This window comes from Amblyraja radiata, chromosome 10 (genome assembly GCF_010909765.2).
Source record: "Amblyraja radiata isolate CabotCenter1 chromosome 10, sAmbRad1.1.pri, whole genome shotgun sequence".
In the NCBI taxonomy this organism is placed as follows: Eukaryota; Metazoa; Chordata; class Chondrichthyes; order Rajiformes; family Rajidae; genus Amblyraja; species Amblyraja radiata.
Window position 1 is genome coordinate 59,579,580 of NC_045965.1, and position 10,589 is coordinate 59,590,168.

The window sequence follows — 10,589 nt, forward strand, 5'->3', positions numbered from 1 at the left end:
CACATTTATTTATTCAAGGGACAAAATAAACGAGACAGGAAATGTAGTCGTCAGCGCAACATGGTGTGGACCTCCCGCTTCCTGGTGTACAGGGGCCGGGGATTACAAGGAAGATATATCTAGCAGCTGGTTATTCTCAATCCACTGCTCTGTAAAGATGCACATTATCTTGACAACTGCCCTGGTGGGAGGGACGGGGAGAGGGGGAGAGGGGAGAGAAAGGGGGAGAGGGGGAGACAGAGACAGAGAGATAGAGACAGAGAGAGAGACAGGGACAGAGAGAGAGAAACAGGAGCAGAGAAGGAGAGAGAGAGACTGGGAGAGACAGAGAGAGACACAGAGAGACAGAGAGAGACAAACACACACACACACAGACAGACAGACAGAGAGAGAGACAGGAAGACAGAGACGGAGAGAGAGAGAGAGAGAGAGAGAGAGGGATAGAGAGAGAGGAAAGATAAAAGGGAATGAGAAAGGGAGAGAAGGAGAAACAGAGAGGAAGAGATAAAAATAGAAAAACAGAGAGAAAGAAAAGAGGGAGGGGGAAAGCAAGAGAGAGAGAGAGAGTGAGAGAGGGGGAGAAGGAGAAAAAAGAAAATTAGACAGAAAGAGAAAAAGAGAAATGGCGAGGGAAAGAGAGAGAGAGAGAGGCGGAGAAAGAATTAGATTAGATTAGATTAGATTAGTTAGATTAGGTCAGATTAGACTGTGCTGGCCCACTGAAATACTCTACACAGATCAAGATCATTTGCTTCGTATAACTGCACCTGTGCTTTGATCCAGTTTGATATTTATAATCACGTATCAACAATTATGTCAATGGGTTAGGGGCTGGAGGTTTCAGAATTGCAACAATGGAAGTTGTGACGTCCCTCGTTCCATCTTTGCAAGTGTTATATTCATGAGAAGAGCCAGGTTGTATCTGGTTAAAAACAGATCACAAACTATTCAGAACCCTAGACCATTGTCTCTGGCTGGTGGGATGTGGTCTAATTGAGTTTATAACGCAGGCCAGGCTCAGCATGGAGCGGTCGTTGGGTTTATAACCCAGGCCAGGCACAGCATGTCTGAAGAAGGGATGGTAGACACAAAATGCTGGAGTAACTCAGCGGGCCAGGCAGCTTCTCTGGAGAGAAGGAATGGGTGACGTTTCGGGTCGACACCCTTCTTCAGTCTGAAGAAACGTACCCTATTCCTTGTCTCCAGTGATGCTGCCTGACCCGCTGAGTTACTCCAGCGTTTTGAGTCCTTCTGCAGCATTTGACCCTGTGTGTGTGGCGTTATGGAAATGCAAGGCAGGTGAAATAAATAAGTCAAACACCAAGGAAGGCCTAAAAGGCCTTGCGCACTTGGGCGTTATTTGCGCGTCATTTACGCATCACGCGCGCGTGGTGACGTGCGCATAGCATGCATTATGCGCTCATGACGCGTGGTGAGACGTAGTGACATAGGCAGTGACGTGTGGTCGCGCGCGGCGCCCCAGGATTTGGGGATTCACAAAATCTTCGCCCGTCACGCAGGTGGCGCGCAAATGACGCACAAGTGGGACAGGCCCTTAACATTGCAGACCAGGAGTGAAACACCAGTCACCTGTGTGTGTGTGTGTGTCAGAACCACTTGATTTATCCTGAAGACAGAGGCAAAAAGCTGGAGTATCTCAGCGGGTCAGGCAACATCTCTGGAGAAAAGGTATAGGTGACTTTTCGGGTTGAGACCCTTCTTCAGACTGAGAGTCAGGGGAGAGGGAAACGAGAGATATAGAAGGCACATAGAGCAAATGAATGAAATTTATGCAAAAAGCAACTATGATCAAGGAAAGATGGAGCCAGCAATGGTCGATTGTTTCATAGAAACATAGACAATAGGTGCAGGAGTAGGCCATTCAGCCCATCGAGCCAGCAACGACCGCCATTCACTATGATCAAGGCTGATCATCCAAAATCAGTACCCCGTTCCTGCTTTCTCCCCATATCCCTAGATTCCGTTAGCCCAAAGAGCTCTCTCTTGAAAACGTCCAGTGAATTGGCCTCCACTGCCTTCTGTGGCAGAGAATTCCACAGGTTCACAACTCTCTGGGTGAAAAGGTTTTTCCTTATCTCAGTCCTAAATAGCCTACACCTTATTCTTAAACTGTGACCCCTGCTTCTGGACTCCTCCAACATGGGGAACAATTTTTCCTACATCTGGCCCGTCCGATCCCTTAAGAATGTTATATGTTTCTATAAGGTACCCTCTCATCCTTCTAAATTCTAGTGAGTTTCGATTTATCCTGGTCGCCTGTAGCAGAAAGGAAAGCTCTTTGAAGATTGAGGGGGGATCTTATAGAAACTTACAAAATTCTTAAGGGGTTGGACAGGCTAGATGCAGGAAGATTGTTCCCGATGTTGGGGAAGTCCAGGACAAGGGGTCACAGTTTAAGGATAAAGGGGAAATCCTTTAGGACCGAGATGAGAAAAACATTTTTCACACAGAGAGTGGTGAATCTCTGGAATTCTCTGCCACAGAAGGTAGTTGAGGCCAGTTCATTGGCTATATTTAAAAGGGAGTTAGATGTGGCCCTTGTGGCTAAATGGAGAGAAGGCAGGTACAGGATACTGAGTTGGATGATCAGCCATGATCATATTGAATGGCGGTGCAGGCTCGAAGGGCCGAATGGCCTACTCCTGCACCTATTTTCTATGTTTCTATGTTTCTATGTTTGTGCACCATGGCACCAATTAACCTCTGCTCCACTTACGAGTCAACTTGGAAGACTGCAGAAAAATATAAATACTAATTTAAGGTCATGTACGTCAAATGAATTAAAAATAGCAACTGCAATTACATGAATATTAGTGGTGTTGCACCTGCAGCCTCCAGTTCCGCAGCAGGATGCCCCAGTAATTGCAGAGCAGGGAGGTGGCCATTGAATACACGCAGTGGGATAATTACTATCAAATGCTCAATATGTCGGGCTGAAATTTCTCCCCTTGCCATGTTGGTTACATTGATTCAAATAAAAGCACAAAAAAAACGCTGGAGCAACTCAGCAGTTCAGGCAGCATCTTAGTTTAGGAAGGAAGTGCAGATGCTGGTTTAAATCAAAGATAGACACAAAAGGCTGGAGTAACTCAGCGGGACAGGCAGCACCTCCGGAGAGAAGGGATGGGTGACGATTCGGGTCGAGACCCTTCAGTACGATCCCGACTCCGGGTGCTGTCTGTACGGAGTTTGTACGTTCTCCCTGTGACCGCGTGGGTTTTCTCTGAGATCTTCAGTTTCCTCCCAGACTCCAAAGACGTACAGCTATATAGGTTCATTGGCTTGGTGTAAATGTAATATTGTCCCCAGTGTGTGTAGGATAGTGTTAATATGTGGTCGGTGTGGACCCAGTGGGCCGAAGGGCCTGTTTCCGCGTTATATCTCTAAACTAAACTAAACTCAGCGGGTCAGACAGCATCTCTGGAGAAAAAGAATAGGTGATGTTTCGAGTCGAGACCCTTCTTGAGACTTAGAGTCAGGGGAGAGAGAAACTGGTATGTTAGCATTCATAACAAAAGGATTTGAGCATAGGAGCAGGGAGGTTCTACTGCAGTTGTACAGGGTCTTGGTGAGACCACACCTGGAGTATTGCGTACAGTTTTGGTCTCCTAATCTGAGGAAAGACATTCTTGCCATAGAGGGAGTACAGAGAAGGTTCACCAGACTGATTCCTGGGATGGCAGGACTTTCATATGAAAAAAGACTGGATAGACTCGGATTGTACTCACTAGAATTTAGAAGATTGAGGGGGGATCTTATAGAAACTTACAAAATTCTTAAGGGGTTGGACAGGCTAGATGCAGGAAGATTATTCCCAATGTTGGGGAAGTACAGAACAAGGGGTCACAGTTTAAGGATAAGGGGGAAGCATTTTAGGACCGAGATGAGAAAATCATTTTTTACACAGAGAGTGGTGAATCTGTGGAATTCTCTGCCACAGAAGGTAGTTGAGGTCAGTTCATTGGCTATATTTAAGAGGGAGTTAGATGTGGCCCTTGTGGCTAAAGGGATCAGGGGGTATGGAGAGAAGGCAGGTACAGGATACTGAGTTGGATGATCAGCCATGATCATATTGAATGGCGGTGCAGGCTCGAAGGGCCGAATGGCCTACTCCTGCATCTATTTTCTATGTTTCTATGAAAGATGGACCGATTTGTTCTGCACCTCTTCATACCGCTAGTTTGCCTCTCGTGCGACTCTCAGTCCGAAGATGGGTCCCGTCCCGAAATGCCACCTATTTATTTTCTCCGGTGATGCCGCCTGACCCGCTGAGATACTCCAACATTTTGTGCCCATCTTCGGCGTAAACCAGCATCTGCAGCTCCTTCCTGCACATTTTTACTTGTAGTTTTAATTTGAGTTTTGAGAAACAGCATGGAAGCAGGCCCTCGGGCCCAATGTGTTCATGCCAACCACCGCTCACACCCGCTCACACTCGCTCACACCCGCTCACACTCGCTCACACCCGCTCAGTGTTATCCCACTTTCTCATCCACACCCTACAAATCAGGGGGACTTTAGCCGAGGCCAATTAACCCGAGTTTTCACTGACCTCTAAATTGGTGCAAATATAATGAATTGATTTACCAGGAAGTGAAGGATCATTAGACACCAGTGGAACGTTAATTGGTGGTTAACAGGAAGCTGATAGTCATTATTCTCTGGCTGGGCATTAATTAAACTTATGTTTGATTCATATTTAATTGAACGCCACACTATAAAAAGGAAGCGATAACTGCTTGAGGGGGTGCTGAGGAGATTATGAGCATGTCGCCAGGGCAGATGGTTAAACTATGGGGGGGGACTGACCAGGGCTAGTTTGTTTTGGAACTGTGATGGCTGAGGTATAAATATAACGCATAAAATTACAAGATTTCCATTACAGGAAATATGCAATTCCCTCAGCAGAATAATTTAGTAAAAGGGGTAAGAAAGAACTGCAAATGTTGGAAAAATCGAAAGTAGACAAAAATGCTGGACGTCTCGGGGCGAGACCCTTCTTCAGTCTGAAATTTGTTCAAGTGTTCACGTTCAAGTGAGTTTATTGTCATGTGTCCCTGTATAGGACAATGAAATTCTTGCTTTGCTTCAGCACACAGAACATAGTAGGCATTTACTACAAAACAGATCAGTGTGTCCATATACCATAATATAAATATATACACACATGAATAAATAAACTGATAAAGTGCAAATAAACAGATAATGGGTTATTAATAATCAGAGTTTTGTCCGAGCCAGGTTTAATAGCCTGATGGCTGTGGGGAAGGAGCTATTCCTGAACCTGGTTGTTACTTCTCTCCATGGATGCTGCCTCACCCGCTCAACTCAACGGGTGAGGCAGCATCTATGGAGAGAAGGAATAGGCGACTTTTCAGACTGAAGAAGGGTCTCGACCTGAAACGTCGCCTATTTCCTTCTCTCCATAGATGCTGCCTCGCCCGCTGAGTTCCTCCAGCATTTTTGTCTACTTAGTAAAATGGGTCATGTTTTTGAGATAAACAATTCAATTTGTGGATTACATGGACGGCACGGTGGCGCAGCGGTAGAGATGCTGCCTTGTAGCGCCGGAGACCCGGGTTCGATCCCGACTACGGGTGCTGTCTGTACGGAGTTTGTACATTCTCCCCGTGACTGCATAGGTTTCCCCTGGGGTGCTCTGGTCTCCTCCCACACTCCAAAGACGTACAGGTTTGTATGTTAATTGGGTTTGGTAAAGATTGTAATTTGTCCCTGGTGTGCAGTAGGCTAGTGTATGGGGATCGCTGGTTGGTGCGGGATAAAGGGCATGTTTCTGCGCTGTATCTCTAAATTAAGACATGGATCAATGATGCAGCTGGTAGAGCTGCTGCCTCACAGCGCCGAAGACCTTGGTTCAATCCTGATCTTGGGTACTGACTGTGTGGAGTCGTCTAGGCACACCTGTTTCTTATGATGTCCCAAAGATGTGTGGGTTGGGAGTTTAATCATTTGTAGAACATAGAACAGTACAGTATAGGAACCGGCCCTTAAGCTCAAAATGTCTGCGCCAAACATGATGCTAAGTTATACCAATTTCCTCCACCTACACGTGATCTCTTTTCCCTCCATTCCCTGCAGATCCAGTCCCTATCTGAAAGCCTCCTGAATGCCATTCTCGTATCTGCCTCCACCACGGCACGGTGGCACATCGGTAGATTTGCTGCCTTACAATGCTTGCAGTGCTGGAGACCCGGGTTCGATCCTGACTACGGGTGCTGTCTGTACGGAGTTGGTGTTAATAATGACCAAATTAAAGACACTGTGAAATGGAGGATCCCTGCATTTGTAAGATTTGCTTAACCTATGTCTGTAGAAAGTTACAGGCTGTGAATGGCGCCAGCCAGTCTGAGCCCTAGATTGATATGCAGGATGGAGAAAGATCCAGATGTCTTCCCAATTGATAAAATATATGAGGACTCTGCAAAGAAACTTCAAGGTGTTGTAAATGCATTGCTTTGATTGGATGGCTGCAAAGGAATTGTAAATACTGTTAATAATGTTGCAAAGTGTTTTTACTGCTGTTTGAGGATTGGCTGAAGTGTGAAGCCTTGTTTGAATTTTTTACATTACCTGGGAGAATGTTGCATTATTTGATTAATTGACTTCCTTCCAGAAGCTTCTGCAGAAACATTGTATTTGGACTCTGTAATTGGGTTGGGGAACTGTCAATAATAATGTAAGTAAGTAAGTAAGTAAGTAAGTAAGTAAGTAAGTAAGTAAGTAAGTAAGTAAGTGAGTAAGTGAGTGAGTGAGTGAGTGAGTGAGTGAGTGAGTGAGTGAGTGAGTGAGTGAGTGAGTGAGTGAGTGAGTGAGTGAGTAAGTAAGTAAGTAAGTAAGTAAGTAAGTAAGTAAGTTTATTGGCCAAGTATTCACATACAAGGAATTTGCCTTGGTGCTCCGCCCACAAGTAACAACATGACATACAGTGACAGTTACGAGTGACTCAGAAACCACTAAACATTAATAATAATAAAACATTAATGATAAAACACCATTGATCAAGCATGTGAACCAACAAAATACCAGATCAAAGGGTGGCTACAGATTTTTGGCTGTTGAATAGAGCAACTACTCGTGGATAAAAACTGTTTTTATGTCTGGCTGTGGCAGCTTTGACAGTCCGGAGTCGCCTTCCAGAGGGAAGTGATTCAAAGAGTTTGTGGGCAGGGTGAGAGGGGTCAGAGATGATCTTGCCCGCTCGCTTCCTGGCCCGCTCGCTTCCTGGCACCTTAATGTAATCGATATGTGTGACTGGCTTGTATGGGGCGCCTATAAAAGTTGAGCTATAAAAGTTAGCCCCGACTAGGATCCTTGTCGATCTTCAGGAAGGGCGCTTGGGACTGCGTGACCTATTGGCAGTGTCTGCATGCATGAGGCTGAAGGGTTTGGCCAGGCAGAGACAAGGATCGAACCCGCGGTGGTTTAGGTATGGTTTAGGGGATTCGTTGTTTGTTCAAAAAATAAAGTTTATTGGTCCAGTGCTTGACTCAGTGTTTTACTGAACTAGACTAACGGGGGTAAGCTTTAAGAGAATATATTTACATTTGTACGTTCTCCCCATGACCTGCGTGGGTTTTCTCTGAGTTCTTCGGATTCCTCCCACACTCCAAAGACGTACAAGTATGTCGGTAAATTGGCTTGGTGAATGTAAAAATTGTCCCCAGTGTGTGTAGGATAGTGTTAGTGTGCGGGGATCGCTGGTCGGCGCGGGCTCGCTGGGCCGAAGGGCCTAATTCCATGCTGTATCTGCAAAACTAAAACAAAAAAACAAAAAAAGAAATCTCTGGCAGGACTTCCAGGCAACCACTGCTGACTATGTGTGTAAAAGAAATGCCGGCGTATCTCTAAGTTTTACCCCTCTCACCTTAAAGCTGTGTCCTGTAGTCTTTGACATTTGCACGCTGGGACTGTAAAAAAAAAAAGCATGACCAATTTTTACAGTCTGAAGAAGGGTCTCGACCCGAAACGTCACCTATTCCTTCGCTCCATAGATGATGCCTCACCTGCAGATGTTCCCGATGTTGGGGAAGTCCAGAACAAGGGGTCACAGTTTAAGGATAAGAGGGAAGTCTTTTAGGACCGAGATGAGAAAATCATTTTTTACACAGAGAGTGGTGAATCTGTGGAATTCTCTGCCACAGAAGGTAGTTGAGGCCAGTTCATTGGCTATATTTAAGAGGGAGTTAGATGTGGCCCTTGTGGCTAAAGGGATCAGGGGGTATGGAGAGAAGGCAGGGATGGGATACTGAGTTGGATGATCAGCCATGATCATATCGAATGGCGGTGCAGGCTCGAAGGGCCGAATGGCCTATTCCTGCACCTATTTTCTATGTTTCTATGTTTCTTCAGCATTTTTGTCTAACCAATTTTTATGGTTACATAAATTGCTTCTGGTTTGTACATGAATGTTATAAAGACATAGATTCATCGAGTGATACAGCGTGGAAACAAGCCCTTTGGTCCAACTTGCCCGCACCGGCCAACATGTTCCAACTACCCCCAGTCCCACCTGCCTGCGTTTGGTCCATTTCCCTCCAATATCTCTCCAAACCTGTCTTATCCATGAACCTGTCGGATAGTCCCAGCCTAAACTACCTCCTCTGACAGCTTGTTCCACACACCCACCACCCTTGGTGCGAAAAAGTTACCCCTCTGATTCCTATTCAATCTTTTCCCCTTCATCTTAAACCTGTGACATCTGGTCCTCGATACACCTACTCTGGGCAAGAGACTGTGTTCATCTCTCGCCCAGAGAAAGCGATTGGCATGTTGGCCTTTAGAACAAGAGGAATCGAACATAGGAGCAAAGAGGTCCTTCTGCAGTTGTACAGAGCCCCTGGAGTATTGTGTGCAGTTTTGGTCCCCTAATTTGAGGAAGGACATTCTTGCTATTGAGGGAGTGCAGCGTAGGTTTACAAGGTTAATTCCCGGGATGGCGGGACTGTCATATCTTGAGAGAATGGACCAGCTGGGCTTGTACACTCTGGAGTTTAGAAGGATGAGAGGGAATCTTATTGAAACATATAAGATTGTTAAGGGCTTGGACACACTACATGTTCCCGATGTTGTGGGAGTCCAGAACCAGGGGCCACAGTTTAAGAATAAGGAGTAAGCCATTTAGAACGGAGACGAGGAAACACTTTTTCTCACAGAGAGTGGTGAGTCTGTGGAATTCTCTGCCTCAGAGGGCGGTGGAGGCAGGTTCTCTGGATGCTTTCAAGAGAGAGCTAGATAGGGTTCTTAAAAATAGCGGAGTCAGGGGATATGGGGGAAGAAGGCAGGAACGGGGTACTGATTTGGGATGATCAGCCATGATCACATTGAATGGGGGTGCTGGCTCGAAGGGCCAAATGGCCTGCTCCTGCACCTATTGCCTATTGTCTATTGTCTATAACATCATCTAAGACCCACGCCATCCTGGACACATACTAATCTCACTGTTGCCATCAGGAAGAAGGTACAGGAGCCTGAAATCTGTAACATCCAGGTTCAGGAACAGCTACTTCCCTGCAGCCATCAGGCTATTAAATACAACATCAAATAAGTTCTGTACAATAACAGTATTATTATTATTGCATTATTTATTGTGTATATATGGTCTAAGGTCTCTCGACCCACTGAACTTCTTTCTTCAATTTTGTATTATGTTTACATATTCTGTTGTGCTGCTGCAAATAAGATTTTCATTGTCCTATCTGGGACACATGACATTAAAAGTCCCTTGACTCTTGACCCATAGTCGGGATCGAACCTGGGTCTCTGCCGCTCTAAGGCAGCAGCTCTACCGTTCTATTTTGTTTTTCTGCTAAATTGCTTTAGAAGATAAAAGACGATTTAGTGCAATAGCGAAGTACTGGATACAAAACGGACAGAGTCATAATAGATGGACCTCTTTGAAGAAGTGTAAGTTGTTGCATTGCAGTTTTGTGACAATTGTTCCCTGTGGAGGAATGACAGGTGCTGCCACCTGCTGTGCAGGTGTTGTAACTAACCAACCATTTACATGTGGGAAGACTCGGTGAGCTGCAGCTCCCTGGTGGGAACACAGGATATGACATGTTCCTGGTTGCCCAAACGCTTTTAATTCCCCTCCCCATTCCCACACTGACCTTTCTGTCCTGGGCCTCCTCCATTGTCAGAGTGAGGCCCACGCACAAATCGGAGAAACAGCCCCTCATATTTCGCTTGGGCAGCTTGCAATCCAGCGGTAGGAATATTGACTTCTCTAAATTCAATTAACCCTTGCTTTCCCTCTCTCCCCGTCCCACCCCACCCTAGTCATTGTACTAGTTTCACTGTTGAGTTCCACTGTCTGTATCCACTCATTATCACCTAGCCCACAGCCAACAATGGACCATTGTGGGCTCCACATTTTCTTAATCATCAATACTTTTTGCATATCTTTCATTAATTTGTTCCATTTCTCTCTATATCAACGTCTATATCTCTCGTTTCCCTTTCCCCCGACTCGCAATCTGAAGAAGGGTCTCAAACTGAAACGTCACCTATTCCTTTCCTCTAGAGATGCTGCCTGACCCGCTGAGTTA